The 25,930-nt window shown below is 38.9% G+C and overlaps 1 protein-coding gene and 1 long non-coding RNA gene across 2 annotated transcripts in view; one reads left to right on the forward strand and one right to left on the reverse strand.

Annotated features, from left to right (window-relative positions):
• Window positions 1-25,930, reverse strand: part of ELAVL4 (ELAV like RNA binding protein 4) — a 143,520-nt gene that overhangs the window by 112,573 nt on the left and 5,017 nt on the right. The gene's annotated exons all lie outside the window — the stretch shown is intronic.
• LOC309618479 lies at window positions 14,314-24,847 on the forward strand. The gene is made up of 2 exons (XR_014238508.1): window positions 14,314-20,833; window positions 21,175-24,847. It is a non-coding gene; the product is annotated as an uncharacterized lncRNA (long non-coding RNA).

Consider the following 25,930-nt stretch of genomic DNA (forward strand, 5'->3'; position numbering starts at 1 on the left):
CTCCCTAATAAACCTCTTGCATGCTAGTCTACATCTCAGAGTATGCTTCCTGGGGAATCTAACCTGTCACAGTTATTATCCCCATTATGAAGATGGCAAACTGAACATCTCAGACAGTAAATTGATGGCCTGAGTTCACCACCTGATAAGATGTGTAAGACCAGACTCAGACCCAGCAGATGTTACTCAATGGAGGCCAGTGTGCAAGTGTGGCAGGGGATGAAAAGATGAATAAGGGCCCAACCCTTCTGAACTCGTGAAGGAGTGAGCAACACAAATACAAACACAGTCATAACCTGCATGGACATCAACAGAGGCTCCTGTGACAGGCATGAGAATGGAGCAGAGAGAGTGATGTCAGCAGGATGTGTGATTTGGAAAGGGAGGTCCCTGAAGACATTCCAGGGAGACTGCAAGGAACAAGGGCACCTTTCTTATTTTACTTGCCCTACCTCTACCCCTGAGAAAAGCAGATTAGCAAGAGAGCATACCCATAAGGGAGTCAATGCTGACAGATGGACTGTAGGATGGACCTACTGCCCCAGTTCCACTCACCCAGCATCCTCTACACCGTACAGCAGGGTCAAAAGAGTACTACTGGCTTTGGAGTCGGGCCTCTGTTCCCTTTGTTCAGTCCCAGTTCCCTCTGGTACTTACTACCTGGCAAGTGAGCTTTGATTTTGACATCTGTCAAACAGACCACCCCGCTAACAGGACTGTTAAGGGAACTACTTGTAAAACACTCATTATGCAGCTTGGCACATGGCAGACCAGGGGTCAAAAATTGATGTTGGCCGAGCAGTGTTTTGTAAATTCCAAGATTTCAATATCTTTAAGTTAAGAGGACACTCTCTAGTTCTCCACATACCCTACTACTCCTTCCGACTTATTCTTGGCTGCTTCACACACTGATGTTACCTGACTGGCCCCTGAAGCCATGTGAGTTTGTGTAATCACTGTCACCACCACCACTACTACAACATACATACCGTCTATACATATATACATACTTAGTATATATTTTATATACTAAATGCCAGCTGTATTCTAAGCACTTTACAATTATTATGCCATTTCACAGAGGAGAAAATTGAGGCATAGAGAAGTTAATAACTGGCCCCTTGCAGCCAGTGAAAGAGTTGGGATTCAAGCCACAGCTGACTGTCTCCATAGCCTGTGCTCCTCTTCACCATGTCATAGCGCAGGCAGTCTGTGTGCAGTAACAGTTATAGACATGGACCCCTCCAAGGGGTAAAAGGGGAGATAAGGTCATTGTGAGAACTAAATGAGATAAAATAAGTTAAACAGAACAGTAACTGGTACTTGTGAAGCACTAGATAAATATAAGCTATAATCATCAAGGAATACCTTTTCCCTCTGAATAAACAGGGACACTCCCTTATATTCATATAGTGTTTTTTAACCTCACACAGCATTTCCACCACAAGCATGGGAGATGTGATGGTTAATTTATATGTCAACTTGACGGGGCTACAAGGTGCCCAGATATTTGGTCAAACGTTATTCTGGGTATGGTTGAGGGTGTTTTAGATGAGATGAACATTTGAATCAGTATACTTAGTAAAGGAGATCGCTCTCCTCAGTGTGGCTGGGCCTCATCCAATCCGTTGAAGCCAGAATAGAACAAAAAGACCAACCCTTCTGTGAATAAAAGGGAACTTCTGCCTGACTGCATTGAGATGGGACAACAGTTCTTTCCTGTCTTAGGACTCCAGCTGAAACATCTTTCTGGGTCTTGAGCCTGCAGGCATTCAGACTGGAACTACACCTTCAGCTCCCCTGGTTCTCAGGCCTTTGGACTCATACTGGAACCACACCACTGGCTCTCCTGGGTCTCCAGCTTGCTGACTGCATATCTGGAGACTTGTCAGCCTCTATAATTACATGAACCAATTCTTTATAGATACAAACATACATGGTATTGGCTCTGTTTCTCTGGAGAACCCTGACTAATAAACTAATACAGGAAGTATTCTCACCTTTCCCATCTTACAGATGAGGAACTGAGGCTCAGAGAGGTTGAATGACCTGCACAGTTTACATCTCATCTCCTTGTCCTTCATCCCCAGGACTTCCTGAATCCTGTAGATTGTACTTTCATTCATTTGGCAAACACTTATCAAGCAAATGTTATGGGCCAGGCATTGTACCCCTAAATAATTTTCAAATCCACGCTCTCCCTCTCTATCCTACTCCCCCTGGCTCTACTGTGCATGGCATCGCTTGCAGCCATGACTGGCCAAATACTAGCTCACAGTCTTGTTCCCATGGTCCAATGAAGATGTCTGGAAGGCAGCTGGGGACACAGGAGTCTTACCTGGAAGTCGAGAGCATGGTCACAGTTAGATCTCTACTTTCCTAAGCACCAAAGGCCTTTGGTACCTGTGGCCTGTCTAGTTTGGTTCTGGTCACCATTATATTCAGACAGGTCTCTTAGTATTTTCCTCATTTATAAAGCCACTAGATCTCAAACCCCAGTGGATGACCAAAAGTTAACATTGCATATTAATGTTTCATACATGTGTATGTATTCACTAAAAGGTAATGAGTTGTTTTATCTTTAATTCATCTTTTCATAAATTTTTCATGTATATTATTGATTTTGCATTGAAATAGTTTTGCAAAGCATTTTAGCTAGAATCCTTACTTAGCATCTTGCAGACCACAACACCTAGTAATAAAGATTTTCACAAAAAGAGCGACATGGGTTTTTGCTACTTTGCTTTAAAAAAATTAATACAGCATTTGTGCCTGTATTAGAGATTAAAATAGCTTCTGCCTCACAATTAGAGTAAGCTTATATATTTTTTTAAAGAATATAAGAGACTTTGTCAAATATCCTTGCCCCCATACACAAAATTTCTGTTTCTTAAAGGTTTAAAGATACAGAGGAGGTGAAATAATAAAATATAAAATTAAGGACCCTGAGTTTATATCCCAACTCCACTGCCTACTAAGAAGGACTGGGAGAATATTCCTTACTCTATAAAGATGGAGTAATGCCCTCCACCCACAAGTGCTATGAGTCCTGAGGGAGACTGTGTGTCTGAGCAAAGGGCTGAGCTTAATGCAGACAAGTAGTACCTATACCTTCTAGTATCATAGAAGCATTCAGGTATAGGCACCTTCTATCCTGCAGCTCAAGATACATATTAGGGCATCATCCACACAGAGGGGATTTAAAATTTTTCATCTTAATAACCATTGATTGAGCTGGGCATTGGGGATGGATGGAAATGAAAGGTGAATAAGATTTGTTTCATCTCCTAAAGAGTTCACAGTCTGGCAGAGACAACAGACCACCTTAGAGAGTGATAACTCAGCTCAGGCTCTGGGATCAAATGACTTCACTTGACCTCCCAACTCCTCCATTTTCTAGCTGGGGTACTTTGGGAAAGTCATTTCATCCCTTGAAACCTCAGTTTCCTCATCTGAAAAGTGAATGAAGACAACAATAGTATCTATACCTTCTAATGTTGTAGAAGGATTTTACAGACAAGGAATCTGAAGTGCATAGGAGGTCAAAAGACTTGAACAAGATCACACCACCAGTAAGTACAAGGCCTTTACCGCTCATTGCCTATCCAGTTTGGTTACAGCCCCCATCATGTTCAGACAAAAATCTTGGTGTTCTCTTCATCTACTCATCTCCAGGTTTTACCATTCTACATTAGCTGCCTCTCTAAAAATCAGCTTCCAATGATAAGCCTGTACCTAATAATTTCTACCCAAAAGGCAGTCACCTAGTCCATAGGAAGCTGTATCTACAGTGAACCTCAACTTGACTCTGAGTCTCTTAATCAAATTGTCCAATAAACTTTTATTAGTTAAATTAGTAAAAATAAAAGATGTGTAACCCAGGCTGTTCTAGGAGCCAGCCCTGCTCACCAGCACCTGGCAGCCACCACAGACAAGCCTCCAGCTGTTCCAGGGGCCAGCCCCACCCACCAGCACACTGCAGACAGGTCCTGAAGCCTTTCTGGGGGAGCAGCCCTGTTCACTAGCACATCACAGCAGCAGTGGCAAACCTGCCACAAAAGAAGGCACACACAGCCCTTATAGGGGACATCCTTTGAGCAGCTGGCTCTGGTAATCAGACAGGACTGTGCTTCTGAACTCCAGAGGACATCTCCTACATAAGACGACGCCTTCAAGATTGGGAGGAGCAGTTGATTTACCTAATGCATACAAACAAACAGAGAATTAAGCAAAGTGAAGAGACGGAGGAATATGTTCCAATCAAAAGAACAAGACAAAACCTCAGAAGAAGAACTAAATGAAATGGAGATAAGCAACCTGCCTGATAAAGAGTTAAAAGTAATGGTCATAAAGATTCTCACTGAACTCAGGAGAAGAATAGATGAACACAGTGAAACTGCAACAGAGAGATAGAAAATATAAGAAAATATCAAACAAGTTATAACTGAACTGAAAAGTAAACTAGAGGGGTAAAACAGCAGATTGGATGAAATAAAAGAACAAATCAGCAAGCTGGAAACAAAGCAATGGAACTCAACCAGACAGAGAAGCAAAATAAAAAAATAATTTTAAAAAGTGAAGATATCTTAAGAAACTTTTGGGACAACATCAAGTGGAAAAACATTTGCTTTATAGGTGTTCCAGAAGGAGAGGAGAGAGAGGGCCAGAAAAATGATTTGAAGACACAGTGGCTGAAAACTTCCCTAGTCTGGGGAAGGAAACAAATATCCACGTCCAGGAAGCCCAGAAATTTTCAAATAAGATGAACCCAAAGAGATGCACAGAAAGACACAATGTAATTAAAATGGTAAAAGTTAAGGATAAAGAGAGAATCCTAAAAGCAGCAAGGGAAAAACAAATTGTTAGATACAAGAGAAATCCCATAAAGCTGTCAGCAGATTTTTCAGCAGAAACCTTAAATGCCAGAAGGGAGTGGCAGGACATATTTAAAGTGCTGAAAGAAAAAAAACTTCCAACCAAGAATTCTATATCCAGCAAGGTTATCACTCGGAATTGAAGGAGAGATTAAGAGTTTCCCAGATAAGCAAAAGCTAAAGAATTAAATTGTTCCTACAAGAAGTGGTAAGGGATTTCTTTAGGCTGAAAAGAAATGGCACTAATTAATAATAAGAAAATATATGAAAGTAAAAATCTCACTGGAAAAGGTAAAGGTAGTAGGTAAATCACATAAAGTAAACATGAAGGTTAAAAGACAAAAGTAGTAAAATTAACTAAAATTTTAATAATCAGTTAAGGGATTCATAAAATAAAAAGATGCAAAATATGTAATCAAAGTATAAAATGTGGGGAAGTAGGGAGTAAAAAGATATAGCTTTGGAATATGTTCAAATTTAAGCTGCTATCAAAACATGTTGTTATTTACATAGGATGTTATAAGTAAACCTCATGGTAACCACAAGAAAAAAAATTATAGTAAGTACACAAAAGAAAGTGAGAAATAAATCTAAACAATACACTAAAGAAAACCACCAAAATGCAAGGGAAAGAGAAAGAGAAGAAGAGAGGAACTACAAACACAGCCAGAAAACAGTGAACAAAATGGCAGTAAGTACATACCTATTAATAATTACTTTATATGTCTGAATGGATTAAAAAAACAAGACCAGTTTGTATGCTGCTTATAAAAGACTCACTTCAGAAGTTAGGACACACACAGACTAGAGGTGAAGGAACGGAGAAAGATATCCCATACAAATAGAAATGAAAAGAAAGCTGGAGTAGCTATACTCATGTCAGACAAAATAGACTTTAAAGCAAAGACTGTAACAGAAGACAAAGAAAGGCATTACATAATGGTATAGGGGTCAATCCATCAAGAAGACATAACATTTATAAATGTACATGCACCTAACATAGGAGCACCCATATATACAGAGCAAATATTAACAGACTTAAAGGGAGAAATTGAAAGGAATACAATAATAGTAGGGGACTTGAACACCACACTTACATCAATGGATAGATCATCCAGATAGAAAATATATATGGAAATAGTGGACTTAAATTACACATTAGATCAGATTCACTTAATAGATATATACAGAACATTCCATCAAAAAGCAGCATTCTCTAGCGCACATGGAACATTCTCCAGGACAGAATACATGTTAGGTCACAAAATAAGTCACAATAAATTCAAGAATAGTGAAATCATATCAAACATATTTTCCAACCACAATGGTATAAAACTAGAAATCAGTCACAAGATAAAAAGGAGAAAAAAACAAAAACATGGAGCTTAAACAACATGCTACTAAAGAACCAATGAGTCTTCATCAGAATCAAAGAAAAAATTAAAAAATATCTAGAGACAAATGAGAACAAAAATATGACATATCAAAATCTTTGGGATGCAGCAAAAGCAGTTCTCAGAGGAAAGTTCATAGCAATACAAGCCAAGCTCAAGAAACAAGAAAATTCTCAAATAAGCAATCAAACTTTACACCTAAAGAACTAGTAAAAGAAGAAAATGAAGCCCAAAATTAGCAGAAGGAAGGAAATAATAAATATCAGAGCAGAAAGAAATGGAGACAAAAAATAGAAAAACTCAGTGAAACTAAGAGCTGGTTCTTTGAACAGATAAACAAAATAAAAAAGCTATTAGCGGGACTCCCCTGGTGGTCCCGTGGTAAAGAATCCTCCTTGCACTGCAGGGGATGCAGGATTGATTCCTGGTCAGGGAACTAAGATCCCACATGCTGTGGGGCAACTAAGCCCATGTGCCACAACTACTGAGCTCGTGTGCCTCAACTAGAGCCTTTGTGCTGCAAACTACAGAGCCCATGTGCTCTGGAACCCACGTGCCACAACTACAGAGCCCACGTGCCCTGGAGCCTGTGCACCACAACTAGAGAAGAAAAAACCCGCACGCCACAACTAGAGAAAAGCCCATGCACCACAATGAAGAGCCCGCCCATCACAATGAAAGATCCTGCACGCCTCAACAAAGATCCCGCATGCTGCAACTAAGACCCGATGCAGCCGAAATAAATAAAATAAATAAATAATAAATATGTTTTTAAAAGCTCTATTAGCTAGACTAGCCAAGACAAAAAGAAAGAGGGCTCAAATAAATAAAATCAGAAACAAAATAGGAGATACTACAATCGATACCACAGAAATATAAAGGATCATAAGAGACTACTAAGAACAATTATATGCCAACAAATTGGACAACATAGTAGAAATGGATAAATTTCTAGAAACATGTAATCTTCTAAGACTGAACCATGAAGAAATAGAAAATCTGAATAGACCAATTACTAATAAGGAGACTGAAACAGTAATGAAAAATCTCCCCCAAAACAAAAGCCCAGGACCAGACAGCTTCACTGTCGAGTTCTACAAAACATTCAAAGAAGATTTAATACCAATCCTTCTTAAACTCTTCCAAAAAATTGAAGAGGAAGAAAACCTTCCAAATACATTTATGAAGTCAGTATTCCTCAGATACCAAAACCAGACAAGGATACCACACACACACACACACACACACACACACACGCACACATCAAAAAACCACAGGCCAATATACTTGATGAACCCAGATGCAAAATTCCTCAACAAGATATTAGCAAACTGAATCCAACAATACATTAAAGGGAATCATACAGCACAATCAAGTGAGATTTGTTCCAGGGATGCAAGAATGGTTCAACATCTGCAAATCAATAAATGCGATACATCACATTTACAAAATGCAGGATAAAAATCATCTGATCATCTCAATAGATGAAGGAAAGCATTTGACAAAATTCAACATCCATTTAAGAGAAAAACTCTCAACAAAGTGGGCATAGAGGGAATGTACCTCAACATAATAAAGACAATATATGACAAACCCACAGCTAATATCAAACTCCACAATGAAAAGCTGAAAGCTTCTCCTCTAAGATCAGGGCAAGACAAGGATGCCTACTCTCACTACTTTTATTCAACAAAGTATTGTAATCCTATCCAGACCAATTAAGCAATGAAAAGAAGTAAAAGGCACCTAAATTGGAAAGGAAGAAGTAAAACTGTCACTATTTGCAGATGACATGATACTATATATAGAAAACCCTACAAACTCCACCAAAAAGCTGTGAGAATAAGTGAATTCAGTAAAGTTGCAGCATACAAAATCAATATATAGAAATCTGTGTTGTTTCTACACACTAATAATAAACTATCAAAAAGAAATTAAGAAAATAATCTCACTTACAATTTATATCAAAAAGAATAAAATACCTAATAATAAATTTAGTCAAGGAGGCAAAAGATCTGTACACTGAAAACTATAAGACACTGATGAAAGAAACTGAAGAAGATATGAAAAAATGAAAAGATATTCTGTGCTCATGGATTGAAGAATCAATATTGTTAAAATGTCCATACTACCCCAAGCAGTCTACAGATTCAATGAAATCCCTGTCAAAATGCCAATGTCACATTTCACAGACGTAGAACAAACAATTCTAAAACTTGTATTGAACCACAGAAGACCCCAAATAGCCAAAACAATCCTGAGAGAGAAGAACAAAGCTGGAGAGATCACACGCCCTGATTTCAAACGATACTACAAAGCTATAGTGATCAAAACAGTATGGTACTGGCACAAAAACAGAAACATAGATCAATGGAACAGAAACAGAGCCCAGATATAAATCCACACTTTTGTGGACAATTAGTCTACTACAAAGGAGCAAAGAACATATGGAAAAAGGACAGCGCCTTTAATAAATGGTGTTGGGAAAACTGGACAGTCAAATGCAAAAGAATGAAACTAGACCACCATCTTACACCATGCACAAAAATTAACTCAAAATGGAGTAAAGATGTGAATGTAAGATCTGAAACAATAAAATTCCTAGAAGAAAATATAGGCAGTAAGTTCCTTGACATCAGTCTTAGTGATGTTTTTGTGTATCTGACTCTAAAGATATGGGAAACAAAAGTAAGAATAAACAGACGGGACTACAACAAACTAAAAAGCTTCTACACAGTGAAGGAAACTATCATCAAAATGAAAAGGCAACATACTAAATGGGAGAAGACATTTGCAAATCATGTATCTGAGAAGGGCTTAGTACCCAAAATATATAAAGAATTCATACAACTCAACAACAAAACCCCAAACAACCCAATTAAAAAACTGGGCAGAGAATCTGAATAGAATTTTTGCCAAAGAAGACACACAGATGGTCAACAGGCACATGAAAAAAAGTTCAACATCATCAAGGAAATACAAATCAAAAGCACAGTAAGATATCGCATTATACCTGTTAGAATGACTACCATAAAAAATACAGGGAATAACAAGTGTTGATGAGAAAATGGAGAAAAGGAAACCTTTGTACATTGTTTGTGGGATGGTAAATTGGTACAACCACTGTGGAAAGCAGTATGTAGATTCCTCAAAAAATTAAGAATAGAATTACCATATGGCCCAGCTATTCCACTTCTGGGTATCTATTCAAAGAACACCAAAACACCACTTCAAAAAAATAAATGCACCCCTATGTTCACTGCAGCATTATTTACAACAGCCAAGATATTTAAGTAACCTAAGGGTCCATCAATGGATAAATGGATAAAGAAGATGTTGTACATATATTCAATGGAATACCACTCAGCCATAAAAAAAATAATGAAATCCTGCCATTTGTGACAACACAGATGGACCTTGAGGGTATTATGCTAAGTGAAATAAGTAAGATGGAGAAAGACACATACCATATGATTTCACTCACGTGGAATCTAAAAACAGAAAAAAAACAATGAACAAACAAAATATGACAAAAACAAACTCATAGGTGCAGAGAAAAATTAGTGGTTCCCAGGGGGCAAGAGGTTTGGAGATGGATGAAGGGGGCAGCTATATGGTGATGGATGGTAACTAGACTTGCGGTGGTGATCACTCTGTAGTGTATACAGACGTTGTTTTATAATGCTGTACACTTGAAACTTACATCATCATGATCATCATCATCACCATCATCATAAATAAAAGAGATATGTAACCCAGGAGAAAAGCTGTTACAAAACTGAAATTAAGAATATCCCTAAGGAATGGATAGTGCCAGGCATGTTTACATCCATGGCAAGAAATACTGTTTGACTACCTACTGTGTGCCAAGCACTACTGGAAGAGCTAAGGAGATAAGGAAACAAGATAGACAAAGTCCCCACTCTCTTGGAACTCACATTCAAGTGAGGGGAGAACAAACAAGTCATAAAAAACAAAATAGTTTAAGACAGCCGTAAGCAGTATATGGAAAATAATGCAGAATAAGGGGGATAGACAGAACAGGGGAGGAGGGAGAGCTCTTCCGGACCAGGGGTCAGAAGGCTCTCTGAGGAGGGGTCATTTGAGCAGAGGACTGAGCCAAGTGAAGGAGGAAGCCACCTGAGGGTCTGGGGTATAAGTAGAGCAGGAAGGCCCAAGGCAGGAGTCAGCTGGGCATCCTGGAATGAGACACGATGTCTAGCGAGGCTGGAGTGGAGTGATCTAAGAGCAGGCTGAGAGACAGGCTGAGATCAGATAATACTGGTTGTTGCAGGCCACAGTTAGGAATTTTGATCTCATTTATTCCACCAACAGTCCTACGGAGTATGCGGTATTTACAAAGGAAAACCTTGAGGTCTAAAACAATAATATAACTTTCTCTGCCCTTATGAAATCTCACCATTTAGTGGTGGAAGTTTCCAATTCTATATTCTTGCCATCAAATGAAAGTACGAGTCAGTTAAGAGGAAAGTGAAAATAATGGGGAAGGGAGTCCCATAGAAGAGCTCATGCATTTTTTTTTTCTTCCAGGAACTGCTCTTAAATAGTGTTAAATGAGTAGAAATCTGAACGAGGACTCAGGAAAATAAATGCAGTGTTCAGTCCTCTCTGGTCATTGCAGTTCTAGGGAACCTCCTGACAACCAGAAACACTGTCCCAATAACTGCTATCCCTCTATTCCAGTGATCATTATTTACATCACACATATCCTTCTATGTCTAAGCACATTAACAGTGCCAAGAAAGCTTGGGAAAACAAGGAATCATGTTGCCTGGCAAAGCCAGGGGTGGCAAATACATCAATTCTAGCTTAGTCTAGCTATTCCCTGTAATAATTCTGCACTTAGAAAATTCACCTAAGAGGAAGAAAACCCGCAGAATTTCATAAAAAATACTAAATAAAATAGAAAGGACACTAAAATAGAAAGGACTTAGAAATGTTTAAAATACTTAGGTAATACCTCCAATCAGTCTTCTCCAAAAATTCACTAGGACTGACCCCCTATGAGTTATTGAGCACAGGGAGGGGCTACAAAGGCAACACAGGACCAAGGTTAGGAGTGTGAGTCTGGAGTCAGACTGCCTAGGTTCAGAGTGTGATTGTAAGGGTTTAATAAGATAATTCATGTAAAGTACTTAGTATAATGCCCAGCATATAATAATAACTCTAAAAACTAAGCTGTTATTACTATTATGGTACCATCATTAAAAAGATAAGTCCCAGATCCTGCCTCAAGGATGGTTAAGTAAAAAATGAATAACATCACTAACAGGAATACTGCTAAACAGAGATGCCAAAAACAAATTACAAGGGTGTAGGGGATCCAAAGCCACATATACAAAACACATTTATTGAGCACCTACTCTGGGCCAGATAGTGGTGGCTGGGAATACAAATAAGGTGGACAATATGATCCCTGTCCTGGAGGAACTGACTGTAACTTTCCTTTCACCCATGAGTGGTTCTGAATCAAACAAGTATTTCATAAGCACCCATGTCTAGTGTTGCACAAAATACTAATGGAGTTCCTGGTTTAAAACATGGCTCTTGGGTTAGAAGAACGTACAACCCATCTAGGGAGACAAGAGTCCACCAGAAGAACCAATAAGAAAACAAGCTTGTGAGAAGGTCAGAGTATAAATGCTAGAGGTGACAAAAGAGAATAATGGGGGCCAGAGAGATCCAGGAGGGCTTCATTAACCAGGGACAGAGAGTGAGGTGTCCTCACCAGCACAGTGACTAGGTCTCCATCCAGAGCAAGCGGTCCTCTTGGCTGGTAAAATGATGCTGCTGTTAAAGAAATTGAAATATGACTCAGAGATACATAAACAGAACTTGCATGAAATGAAATCAGTTTCATATAAGACAGCAGGATATAGCTGAAAAAGCATGGACTTAAGAGTCACAAGGCCTCAGTGAGTACTGTCTGTGAAATCCTCGATAAATTACTTACTCTCTCTGAAATAAATAAATGATTGCGAATAAGTGAAAACAATAGAAATTAAATTACCATACCCTGTTTAAATCAGGTACAGCTCTGTGGACAAGAAAACCACTCTGTGATCCTAGAAAGAGAAAATGCCTATGAAATGAAAAAGAGGTTACTTTTAATTCATTTCATATAGGAGGGCAAAACAGAATAGGTTACTCTTCTGGGGAAAACTTATCTGTAGACCTCCATTTAAATCCACAGCTCTCTCAACTGAATATCTGCAGGAAGATCCATGGATTTCACACAACTACATGTGTGACGTTCAGAAATGCAATTAAAAATCAACTCTTGATCACATACTATGTGTCAGACACTGGGACGGACCAACAGGGATATAGAGATGAAAAAGACACCATTCCTGTGTCCCTATGGAGTTCACAGGCAGTTAACCATGCTGTTCTAACACAGTGCCAGAACCCTTTTACCCTCTACTATTAGAGAGCACAGACTGTAACCCCTGAAACCTCCAACCATTGGTCCCAGGTTGTTCCTGTCTTCTCCCACTGTAGAGTCCTTCAAAATACTAGAAGTTGGAGGTTCACCAACTCTCCTGAGCCTTATTACCCCATCACACCCATCCCCAAACCAGTCCAACTGGACTGCTCTTCCCCAAGCACAGTCCTTATTCTCCCATGTCTAGTCATGTCTAGTATTTTATTTCAAGAAGACCTTCATTTCCCACCCCCGTCTCTACATATTCCTGACCATCTACCTAAAATAACATCCCCAGGTCTATGCTCTTTCATCTACTTTATTTTCTTCACACCATTTAATGATGATCTGAAAGTGTATTATTTTATTGAAGAGTTAATAGCTTATAATTTATTTGCCCTGCTGGAATGTAAGCTGTGATCCCAGCACCTACTGTGACATCCAACACCTACCACAGTGCCTGGATGCAGTAGGTGCTCAATCAATTTTTGTCAGAATAAATAAATGACAGAACATACAAACTCCATATCACTTTGTACCTTTCTGATGATATTTGTCCCTTTTGACATGATAATATTTATATGCTTACTTATATATATGAATATGTCTTCCCTACATGGTAGGAAACTCCTTGAGGATCCATGTCTGTTTCACCTTTGTATCCTCCAATACCCAGGGTAGAGTGTTTCCTTCATTAATGCCTGTTGAATGAATAAATGATGTGGTCCCTTGGTTAAGATCTGTTGAATAAATAAACAATATGGTCCCTTCCTCATCAGGCTTCTTAATCTTGACTTTGTCAAGACTCTACCTCAATCCTCAGAAATATGAACATATTTGGTTGGTAACATGGAAAAGCAAAGGTTCTTTTTAATTACACTTCTGCTGCTTCTTTTAAAGAACTAATTACTTGACCAAGATTAAAGGTTATTTCCTCACCGGCCCCCATCCATCAAACCCTTACCTGCTAGGGTTTTTGCAAACATCTATCAATTTCTTGAGGATAAAGAAGTTAATAAAACCTTTAAAAACCATATACTCTTCTGGAGTGCACCAATCTCTGCTTGCTGTGGGTACAAGCTATTTTTATCAGGTGATACTGTGATATTCCTTTTCAACACATGATATTCACTCTTTCAAGCTGTTCAGCACTGTTCTATTTGGTTTCATGCTACATCAATGAGACAGTTTGAGGGAAAAGGAAAAATGGGACATGGTATATTTAGTAGCACCACTAAAACCCTAAATAAAAACTGAGTTTCCTAAACTCCTCGACTACCCAGTCTATATCCAGGACCCTAACTACCAACCCAAGATTAAAGCCAAATAGGAAATGCCTTTATCCAAGAGAATATTTTTATAAGAGTGTTAATTACAGAAAGCCATTTGAAATGTTTCTAAAATTTAAGGAGTTAAAGTTCATACATAAAAGTCATAGAAGGGCGAAACAATTGCTACATGTATTTTGTATTTTCACAGCATTTTTACTCTGGGATTATCAGTCTAATCATATTTTAAAATGATAACACTTATAAAGCAGAAGCTAACACACCAATGTAAGGCAATTATACTTCAATAAAGATGTTTAAAAAAAAAAATGATAACACATCTGTTTATACATCTGGGCATGATGAGTTTGAGGTGGTCATGTGACAACTATGAACTGCTGGCTAACAATCAGTGAGACATAGAAAAACAAAGCTTTGGAAGGTTTAGGCTGGAGTATCAGTGGAACCATGAAAGTAAATAAAATGACCCTTGAAGAGTCAGGAGGGCAGTAGGCTGAGGAGGAAACCTTACTGCACAAATGTGAGCAATCATGTGTGCTAGAAGGTTAAGAAAAAGGTATCAACAGAAGTATGTGCCCAAGATAGCCTCAAAAATACTTAAATCACAGTCTTGTTGTAAGACTCAGTGGTTACAGGTAAAAGGTCTTTGTAGTCTGCAAACCATGCTACAAATATTTGTTTCTATTATTTCTGTAAGGAATGTTACGGGTGGTGTGGGAGAGCAACTGCAAAACTAGTCATAATATTTACCCCTCCTTGTACCCATGCCCTTTACAATGTGACTTCGCAGATCTTCCTGTCAAAAGATGTAATCTATTTCCTGTTGCCTATATCTGGGCTGGCCTTGTGATTTGCTTTGGCCAATAGGATACAGTAGAGTTCCTGCTATGTCAGTTCTTGCTTACTTTCTCTCTCTCTCTTGGAATCTTGCCCAGCTGTCATGTCAACAAGCCCCAATTGTCCTGCCAGAAAAAGCAAGAGCACATAGAAAACAGTCCAGTGAGCCTAGTCAAGGCCATCCTAGAACAGCCTATAACCAGCCAACCCCACACATGTGAGAGAGCCCAGCCAAGATCAGCAGAGCTGCCTACCTGCCCTAGAGCTGACTACAAATGTATAAATGAGCCCAACTAAGATCAAAAGAACTTCCCAGTTGACTTGTAAACTCATGAGCAATAATAAACATGCACTGTTTTTTGGACTTCCCTGGTGGAGCAGTGGTTAGGAATCTGCCTGCCAATGCAGGGGACACGGGTTCGAGCCCTGGTCCAGAAGGATCCCACATGCCGCGGAGCAACGGAGCCCGTGAGCCACAGCTACTGAACCTGCATGCCACAACTACTGAAGCCCGTGTGCCTAGAGCCCGTGCCCCGCAGCAAGAGAGGTCACCCCGGTGAGAGGCCCGCGCACCACAGCGAGGAGTGGCCCCTGCTTGCTGCAACTAGAGAGGGCCCGCGCGTAGCAATGAAGACCCAACGCAGCCAAAAATAAATAAGTAAATAAATTCATGTAAATAAATAAATAAATAAATAAAAATAAACTCTCACTGTTTTAAACAACTGAGTTTTAAAAGTGGTTAGTTATATAGCAATAGGTGACTGATATAAGTAGCAATAAATAAACCAGCCTGTCAGGAACCTTCTATGTGCTTGGCACTGTGCTAATAAGTTCTGTTTACAGGGGCTATTTCATTTGCTTCTCACAATAACTTTATGAAGTAAAGTTATCCCCATTTTACAGATTATAAAATTGAGCACAGAGTTTAAGTTCACTTGTCCAGCATTGCACAGCTATCAAACAGTGGGGTCAAAATTTAAATCAGGCAGTTCAACTACATAGCAGCACTTAATCCAAGAAAGAGAATCTTTTACTTAATCCAACAAATAAGGAAATTTTCCCAGGCTATTCCTTCTACTGGAGCTCTCATCTCTTCTAATCACCCTACCTAATCCTGCTTCCCTTCTTCCACTAGCTAATTCCTATTTTTCTTCATCCTTAGTTTAAATGTCACTTCCAGGTTGAACAGAAGGAAAACAGGAAGGCCTGTGGGAAAAAACCACCATAAATGAGGAAAGAGGCTGGGACAGTGGGCCTAAAAGCTGGATGGGATCAGTGGTTCCAGGTACAGTGGGAGGTTCTAACTGACAGCCACATTTAACAGTTTGACAAAAGAAAGGATGTGTGATAAAGAATGAATTAACTCTCATCACGAAGAGCCCAAGCCCCAGTTCTACCTGTTCCCCACAAAAGCAGGTAGACATAAGAAAAGGAAAATGCTTCGCTACTAACTGGAAAGAGATAAGCACCTGAATCTGGAGGTGGGAAAAATGGCAACAAACTCCACAGAGCAGATGCTCCAAGAGGTCTTGAGGGGAGAGGGGTGGTTAGCTGAGATGAGCATAGCAAAGTTTTAGTAACAGATGAGTGCAGATGCCGATAAAGGAACAGAACTCTAGAGACTGGCCACAGAGGAAGCTGATGAACCTGCAGGGCACATCATGTAGGTGTTTCCAACAGTGGTAATAGTATAGTGGAAAGGTACAGGCAGCTTTAGAGCAACAAGTAGAACAGCAGACAGTGGCCAGGATATATGGCGAGAGGAGGCATTGGAGGAGAAGGAAAGAAGAAGTGTAAGTAGCAGAATATATTATATGATCGTAATAATAATGGCAATAATATTCACTTTATGAAAGTTTTACTCAACTACCAAGCATGTATCAATAATATGCATTATTTCATTTGACAGGAAAAAAGACCTTTGAGGATGCCCAGAGAGACAGAAGAAAGGGACAGAACTGACAGCATGCCACTTGGTACATGGGAGATTATAGACACTAGACTTAGTGACAAAGATTTAAAGTGACCTCACCTAAGATCCATGAACTGGAGGGGCCTAGGGGACATTGAGGTTGTATTTGCGTAGAACCTAATTACCTGCCAGAATGGAAGCTCCTTGAGGTCAGAGACTGTGCTCCTTTTCCGCCAGTATATGAACAGTACCTAGCACTGTGCCTGACACACAGATGGCACTCCATAGATATGTGTTGGTAGTCTTAATAAACAAATGGATGGATGAATAAAAATATCAGTTTATGTCTCATAAACAAGATAAAAAGGCATTTGTCTGTGTTTGAATCCAATTCAACACAACATGATTGTTGAACATGATTAAGAGCACTGAAACTCATTTGGCTGTGAGATCTTGAGTCGCTTCTCTGTGCCTCTGTTTCCTCATCTGTAAAATGAGGTTAATAATCTGTATCAGTTGTATCCTCCCAGAGGCAAACACTGAGACGGTGGAAAAGATTTATCAATTTATTGGAAAAATACACAGGGGAGGAAATAGAATTGGACAGGGAGAGGCTCAGATCACAATGCAGATGGACAAAGCCTTGGCCTACCCAAAGGGGAGTCTGGAACAAAGATTTTCCATAAGAAGAGTCCCCACAGTGGGCAGAAAGGGTCAGGTCCTAGATCCCCACTGTGTTCAGTTACTGGCTCTCTAGGAAGCATGTGACCTAAAGGAGCTGTAGTTGGAAGCTGTCATCTAACTGCACTCCTTGCAGATAAAGTGAGTTCTCTCTTGAAGGGAGATCTGAATGGCACACTTCTACAGTGGCCACACTACCTAACGGGGTTATGAGCCTTCTATTAGTTAATACAGATAAAACACTTAAATCAGTGTCCAGAACTCAGTATGTTCTATTAAAGTATTTGGTATTACTGTTAATTATCTGTACAATTACATACAACTGCACAACTTGAGTCTAGGTTGGAAATTACAAACTCAAATGACTACAGGGGCTACACAGGAAACATAAACGTGTAAACTGACCTGAGTAAGATAAAAAGAGTAAGGGGGCCTATGGTCTCTGTAGCCTACCTGGAACGTACATACTCTGCCTAAAGGTATTCGGATTAACAACAATACCATCTGTTATGTCTTCTTTGGTGAAATGTCTATTTAGGTCTTCCACCCATTTTTTAATTGGGTTGTTTGTTTTTTTTTGATATTGAGCTCCATGAGCTGTTTGTATATTTTGGAGATTAATCCTTTGTCCATTGCTTCATTGCAAATATTTTCTCCCATTCTCAGGGTTGTCTTTTCATCTTGTTTATAATTTCCTTCCCTGTGCAAAACCTTTTAAGTTTAATTAGGTTCCATTTGTTTATTTTTGGTTTTATTTTCATTACTCTAGGAGGTGGGTCAAAAATGATCTTGCTGTGGTTAATCTACACACAATAAATGCTGGAGAGAGTGTGGAGAACAGTATGGAGGTTCCTTAAAAAACTAAAAATAGAACTACCATATGATCCAGCAATCCCACTTCTCGGCATATACCCTGAGAAAACCATAATTCAAAATGACACATGTACCCCAATGTTCACTGCAGCACTATTTACAATAGCCAGGACATGGAAACAACCTAAATGTCCAACAACCAATGAATGGATAAAGAAGATGTGTTACATATATACAATGGAATATTACTCAGCCATAAAAAGGAATGAAATTGGCTCATTTGCAGAGATGTGGATGGACCTAGAGTCTGTCATACAGAGTGAAGTAAGTCAGAAAGAGAAAAACAAATATCGTATATTAACACATATATGTGGAATCTAGAAAAATGGTACAGATGAACCTATTTGTAGGGCAGGAATAGAGATGTAGATGTAGAGAAGAGACTTGTGGACACAGTGGGGAAAGAGGAGGGTGGGAGGAATTGGGAGATTACGTTTGACATAAATACACTACCATGTGTAAAACAGATAGCTAGTGGGAACCTGGTGTATAGCACAGGGAGCTCAGCTTGGTTCTCTTTGACGACCTACATGGGTGGGATTGGGGGGGAGTGGGAGGGAGGTCCAAGAGGGAGAGGATATAAGTATACATATAGCTGATTCACCTCATTGTATAGCAGAAACTAACACAACATTGTAAAGCAATTTTACTCCAATTAAAAAAAAATTAAAAAAATAAAAATAATAACAAAGAAAATAGCCATTATTAAAGCCTGGCTAAGATTCAAACTTTGAAAACTAAATTTGTACATAATTTTATGAATAAACAGAAGCTATTATGCAAAGATCGTGTCCATCACTTCTGGTCATTGACAGTGAAGCAGAGAATCACAGGGATCCTGCTTTTTATAATCCATGCTGGTGAAGCTGGCCTCTTTGATGCTTTAGAATTGATATTACGATCTCAAAAGGTATCAAGGAATATTGGGGTTTCTTCTGAATTTGGTTATTCAAATTTTTATTTTTTTAATGTATGAAGATGCTCTGCTGGACATTAATAAGCATGTGTTTGTTTATTTTTCTCTCCAACAAGAGAAAAAGAAGAAAAATTACCTTTAATGAAGAGGGTAAATCATGCTTGAGTGCTACAAGGCACTCTGGGTATCTTCCCATAGGAAATAAGCAGACAGCTTTGTCCAGCCTGACTCCAAGAGATGGAGTCGGATGGTCAGGGTTCTGGGCCTATAAAGGCGTGGAAATATGAGCTCACAGTACCACTGAGTTCTGAGACTTGAGACTTGCAGATGACAGTGCTCTCCCACTGCTTCAAACGGGATCATGCTGGTGGTACTGCAGTAGTTAGAAGGGGACGCAGTCTAGCATATTCTCAGCTACAGCCAGCCCAGGCCCTCCTCCACATGGTAATAGCAGGAGCCTACTTCACAAAGTCTTTAAGTCACTGGTCCTGGATCCACCTGTCCCAGGCAAGCTGCAACCTTGCCACCAGTGCTCACTCCATGACTTAGCTGCAAAGGGAAACGCCACTCATGATTTCTGAGTGGGGCATAGTGATATACTATGAGCTGCTGAAGGGAAAAAGAATGTAGATATCCCTGTTATATTTGATCATGTATCATGAAAAGTCATACAGCTTCTATTGGAAGTCGAGCTTTTGACATACAGATGTTAGATGTCTATATGACAGTCCTTGATGACACATGAAAAGGTCATACCAATCTCTCTGAACCCTGAAATTCTAGAATCTATATAAAAAAATTTGACAATTTATTCTGTTTTTAACTGCACTGAATGGTATATGACAGGCAAACTCCAGGGCACACAATAACTTTTATTTCAATTTTGCATCACAGTATAACATTTCAAAAATAACTTATTGAGGTGAAATTTATATAATATGACATCAATCATTTTCAAGTGAACAATTCATTGGCATTTAGTACATTCACAATGTTGTACAACCACCACCTCTGTCTAAATCCAAAACATTTCCATCATTTCAAAGTAAAACCCCTTACTCTCCATTGCCCTTGCTTCTAGCCCCTGGCAACCACCAATCTGCCTTCTGACTCTATGGATTTATCTATTCTGGGTACTTCATATAAACGAAATTATATAATATGTCACCTTTTGTGTCTGGCTTCTTTCACTTAGTATGTTTTGGAGGTTCATCAATGTTGCAGCCTATATCAGAACTTCATTCCTTTTCATAGCTGAATATTATTCCATTTTGTGTATGTATTACAATTTGTTTATCCATTGATAGATATTTGGGCTGTTCCCACCTTTTAGCTATTGTGAATAGTGTTGCTATGAACATGTGTGTACCTGTACTTGAATACTAGCTTTCAATTCTTTTGGCTATACAACTAGGAGTAGAATTGTGGAGGTCACATGGTAATCCTATATTTAACAACTGATGAACTTTTCCACAGTGGCTGCACCATTTTACAATCCCACCAGCAATGTATGAGGGTTCTAATTTCTCCACATCTTCCCTAACACTTGTTATTTTTGGTTTTTATTTATTTATTTATTTCTCTTTCTTTTTTATTATAGCCAATGGACATGGTGGTATCTCATTGTGGTTTTTTTTTTTTTTAAACATGATTTTTTTTTTTTTTAAAGAAATTCACGTTCTTTTATTTATTTATTTATGACTGTGTTGAGTCTTCGTCTCTGTGCGAGGGCTTTCTCTAGCTGCGGCAAGTGGGGACCACTCTTCATCGCGGTGCGCGGGCATCTCACCATCGCAGCCTCTCCTGTTGCGGAGCACAGGCTCCAGACGCGCAGGCTCAGTAATTGTGGCTCACGGGCCCAGTTGCTCCGTGGCATGTGGGATCCTCCCAGACCAGGGCTCGAACCCGTGTCCCCTGCATTGGCAGGCAGATTCTCAACCACTGCGCCACCAGGGAAGCCCTCATTGTGGTTTTGATGTGCATTTCCCTAATGACTAATAATGCTGAGCATATTTTCACGTGTTTTTTGGCTACTTTTTAATATTTTAAATGACACCAGGGATACAAATTTAAGTTAAAATTCAACTGTATAGGGGGTTTCCAAATGCAAATAACTCAACTGAGATGACAGTTAAACACATACTTGCTATGAGCTTCACGAAGTGCACTCATGCACAGGCAATGATAACCACATTTTTTTTCAAACATTGATTGTAAAAGTGGGTTTCCATTTCAGAAATCTTATCTTCAAATCAGAAATATGATGTTTAAGAAAATGTAAGCCCCCCAAGGACATCAATTTTTGTCTATATCATTCTCCATGTCTGAACAAGGCACATATTAGGCACTCAGTAAATGCTGGCTAACTAAAAAAATCAGGTTTACTATCTGGACCCAGGGACTTGTAAGTGAGTATAGATAATAAGGTAGAGGGATGGATCTAGGATAATTCAAGATTTTTCTACCTAGGTCCACTGGGAAAATGATGGTACCATTAACCGGGATAATAAATATAGGAGCAAGAACACTTGTGATAAAGGAATTATCTCAGAATTCTTACTATTAATTCAGAGTTCCTTTTAAAATTTTTATTCTTTAATTTTCATGTTCATTTTATACCACGTTTCTACGTGGAAAAATGTAAGAAAAGTGAAAAGGTATTCTATAAACATAACCTAATAATACTGCTACTCACAAACATTTCCTACATTAATTTTTTGTGCTTTAGTTTTTCTTCCTATATGTCCTATTCTGACCTCATCCCTGCTGAATATCACTCCATCCCATATATATCCAATTTTCCATGGTTATTATGACAATCTTTATAGTACTGCCTATCCCAATTTGGTTTGGCAAATTTATTAACTCTCTTCTCTGGTTTATGAATTAGAGAATGTTTCCCATTGAACAGAACTTACTTAGAAAAGCAGACCATGTCTATTGTGATTCCATATGGCACCATTTTGTAACTAGAGGACAGATCGCTAAATTTTAGTTTACTCTGATCACTTCCCCCTTGTAGACTATGTGTCTTCCATTTCAAAAATCAAAAAAAAATAATTCAAGCTTACTTTAATCTGGTAAAATTGTCTTGGTACTACTTGTCTTTTGAAATTATTTTATTATAAGAATAATCTAACCTTGCATAATTTATACCCCAAAAGAATATATCACACCCTCAAAGTGAAGAGAAATCCTATTTCAACACACAATAAGACTGTCCCATGTGTACTAAAGTTTCTTGAGCTCTCTCCTTCTGCCGTATGTCTCCAAACAACATAGTAATTTAACCTCAAATTACAGTATAGTATTACAGTTAGTATCATTTTCCCCTCAACAAGTGATAGTCTGAGTGGACAGGGAGAATTTGCAGTACAAAATTCTTACTTGTAATATAAACTCGGGATCTGACTTCTATTATTATGGTCATGGACCAGGGACTTTCAGGAACACTGGTTCCTATGACCTGAGTAAGATCCTCAAAACTGCTGCTTCTGAGATGACCCTTTGTTCAGAAACTCATGCTGTGAGAACTAAAAGACCTTTAATATCAGAGATGTAGGGAAAAAAATGGCCAACCAATCTTCGGGGGAAAAAAAGGGAAATCTTTTCTATAATCGTAGCAGAGAAAACTAACACAGGTCAACCACAGCCATCGAAATATTGGATAAGAGGCCAAAGTTGTATACAGTCCTACTCAAGCCTCTAGCAGCAAAAACAGGACTCCATGGCATGGACTCCGTAGTTACGAACTTTCCAGTTGATGAGAACTCAGAATTTTTGCTTTTTATCTTTTCTTTGCTGCTATCCTCATCCAACCTTGCTGATATTTTAATTCAAATCAGTAAAAACAACTTAAAAACTTTTCTTGTAAAGGTTTTGGTTGAAGGAGCCTCACACAGAGTCATTGACTCAACAAATATTTGTTGATTGTCCACTAACTGCAGGGCCCTAGACCAGGCCCCAGGACTCAGGGGATACAATGATGAATAAAGACCCAGATTCTGTCCTCAAGGAGTTGGGCTTCTTTCCTCAAGTCTGGCAGCCCTGCCTGTGGGGTCCAAAAGGTTTCATGTGATGTTTTCCTACAGAACTCCGATGGATAAGTGGTTCTCTTGACAGATGATGGGGCTGAGGGCAAGGATGTTGATATTGTAGGCAGAGAAAACAGCAAATGCAAACAGGCAAAAGCAAATGTGAAGTATGTTTGGTCAACTGCAAAAAATTTAATATCAGAGCAAATGTAGGATTTGAATGGGAGAAAAGGGAGGGCCATATATTTAGTTATAAAGGTAAGGATAAATGTACAACAACAAACCAATAAGCTTAGGCTTCATCCTGTAGATAGTGGGGGGCAAAGAAATGTCAGGGTCACATCTACATTTTAGAGACAATGTTTGGTGTTGGTGACCAATTGGAGGAAAAGAGACTGTAAAATAGGGCTGAGTAAAGAGGATTTTATGGTAGACCAGTAGAGAGATGAAAATGGGAAATTCCAGATTATTAATTATTCACAGTGTCCCTATTTTTTAATCACCATGAATAACCAAAAGCAAACAGTCTAAATGATTCCTGATTTTGTCTCCATGCTTCTCTTACGAAGATATAACGTGTTTAGGTTTTGTTTGTTTGTTTGTATTGTTTTGGCAGGAAGGGGAATAGTATTTCTTTTTAAAGAGCTCTACTGTTTACAAAGGCCCTTCCATGTTTAAGGACATACCAATAAATAATATCCCATACAGTACACTTTCAATTGGAGACCGGAGTAGAAAGGTTTTTGCCTCAGCCACAAAACCAGGATCAAGTCCCTACTGTGTCATTTACCAGATTTCTATCATTGGGCAGGTTGCCCAACTTGTCTAAGTTGTCATCATTAAAGCTGTGTCTCAGTCAGGGTCTGAGTCAGGAAACAGAAGGCGTACTCAAAGAGTAAAACTGAGCAAGGTTTAATGAAGGAAATTCATCAAGGAATGATGAAGCACCCTGGGGCTAGCAATAGTGGAGACTCATTATCACCTCTTTGACCTTGAGAGAACCCAGAGAGAGAGAAATAGAGGAAGAGAGTGAGCTGTAGCTGTAGGATGGATACGGGCTGCAGCCTCCACACAGCCACTGCTAACCAATAGCCTAGCAGAGAGAGAGTTGGGGAAATAAATACCCAGAACTCACTTTCTTTCTGCCTTCAGATATCCTGCCAGTGCTCCCACTGGCCAAATCCTTCTAGAATCAAAAGGGTAAGGAAGCCCACTGATGCAGTCTGTAAAGGTCAGCCTCCAAGGCCACAGAAAGGATGGGGAAAAGGGTAGAGAGAAGATCTAGAGGGCAAATGTAAGATACCCAGTTCAAAATGTAATGATGGCAATCCACTTCTCACACAGATTTGCTGTGAGGGTCAAATGAGGTAACATATATAAAAATAAATTGTAAACTATAAACAAAATACACAAATATAATAATTATGAGATCCATCCTATGAGAAGTAAACAAGAAAGAGTAACGCCCATCTATGGTATGGGTCTCCTGAAGTTGACAGACCTCAAACTTTCAAATCAAGAGTAGCTCTACACCGGAATTTTTTCTTTCTGGTTAAAAGTACAAATCTTGAAGACAAAAATCAAACTGAAAAGGAATTGTTCAGTACCAAATGGTTAAGGCTAAGTAAAAAAACTAATTCCCTAGTGAGGTCGGTGTGACAGTGGTCAGACAGGACTCAGACACCTACACATCAGCATCTCCATGTTATTTTTCTGCCCTTTGCCTTTCCCAAATCCAATTCTAATGTTTGCCAGAAACAGAATTAGCAACAATTCTAGAGGCCTATTTTGCTTTCTACTGTGGTTCAAGACCAGTTCTTATAAGCACCAATTCATTTGCCAAAGAAACATTCAACAAGCATTTGCAGAGTACCTACAAAGTGCTTGGTGTATAAGCTAAGCGCTATCTTCTCATCAGTGGATGACAAACCATGACAAAACTTATTCCTCATGCAAACCTTATAATCCGATTTATAATCTTTTCCCTTCTTGTTCACTCCTCTTTAGCCATACTGACCTCCTTGCTGTTCCTTGGACCCTTCAAGTTACACTCGTGCCTTAGGGCCTTTCCTCGGGCTATTCCCACTGCTTTTTCCAGATAGCCACATGGCTAACTTCATCTCCATCAAGTTTGCTCAAAGGTCACCTTCTCAATGAGGCCTACCTTATTCAAAATTACAATCCCTGTCCAAGTTCCTGATCCCCTTTATCCTACTCTAATTTTTATAACCTTTTTACATGCACATAATGTGCATGTTTATTATGGTTATTTTTAATTTCTATCTCCCCTTGTACTGCTACTGACAGGGATATTTGAATTTTGTCCACTGATGTATCCTAAGCACCTACAACTGGGCCTGGCTCATACTGGACACTCAACAATTTTTCACTGAATTAATCAATCAATCATTCAGCCATGTGAAATGGTTTCAGAAGGCTCACTGACATTAGCAATTTCTTGTTAATGTAAATTTTAAAAGTCAAAAAAAGAAAACTATGTTGGCATTCCATTTTAAATCTAATAGTCTCATCTCAACATTAATTTGTTCCAAATTTTTTGCTCATAGGTGAAAACTCATATGTGATGATTAACCCCCATTATAATTAAATGTAAAAGCTGTAACATTTCTATTAAAAGAAATATAAGATCAAGCATCAAGCTGGTACTATAGATA

Source organism: Balaenoptera borealis (genome assembly GCF_965194805.1).
Source record: "Balaenoptera borealis genome assembly, chromosome: 1".
Taxonomy (NCBI): Eukaryota; Metazoa; Chordata; class Mammalia; order Artiodactyla; family Balaenopteridae; genus Balaenoptera; species Balaenoptera borealis.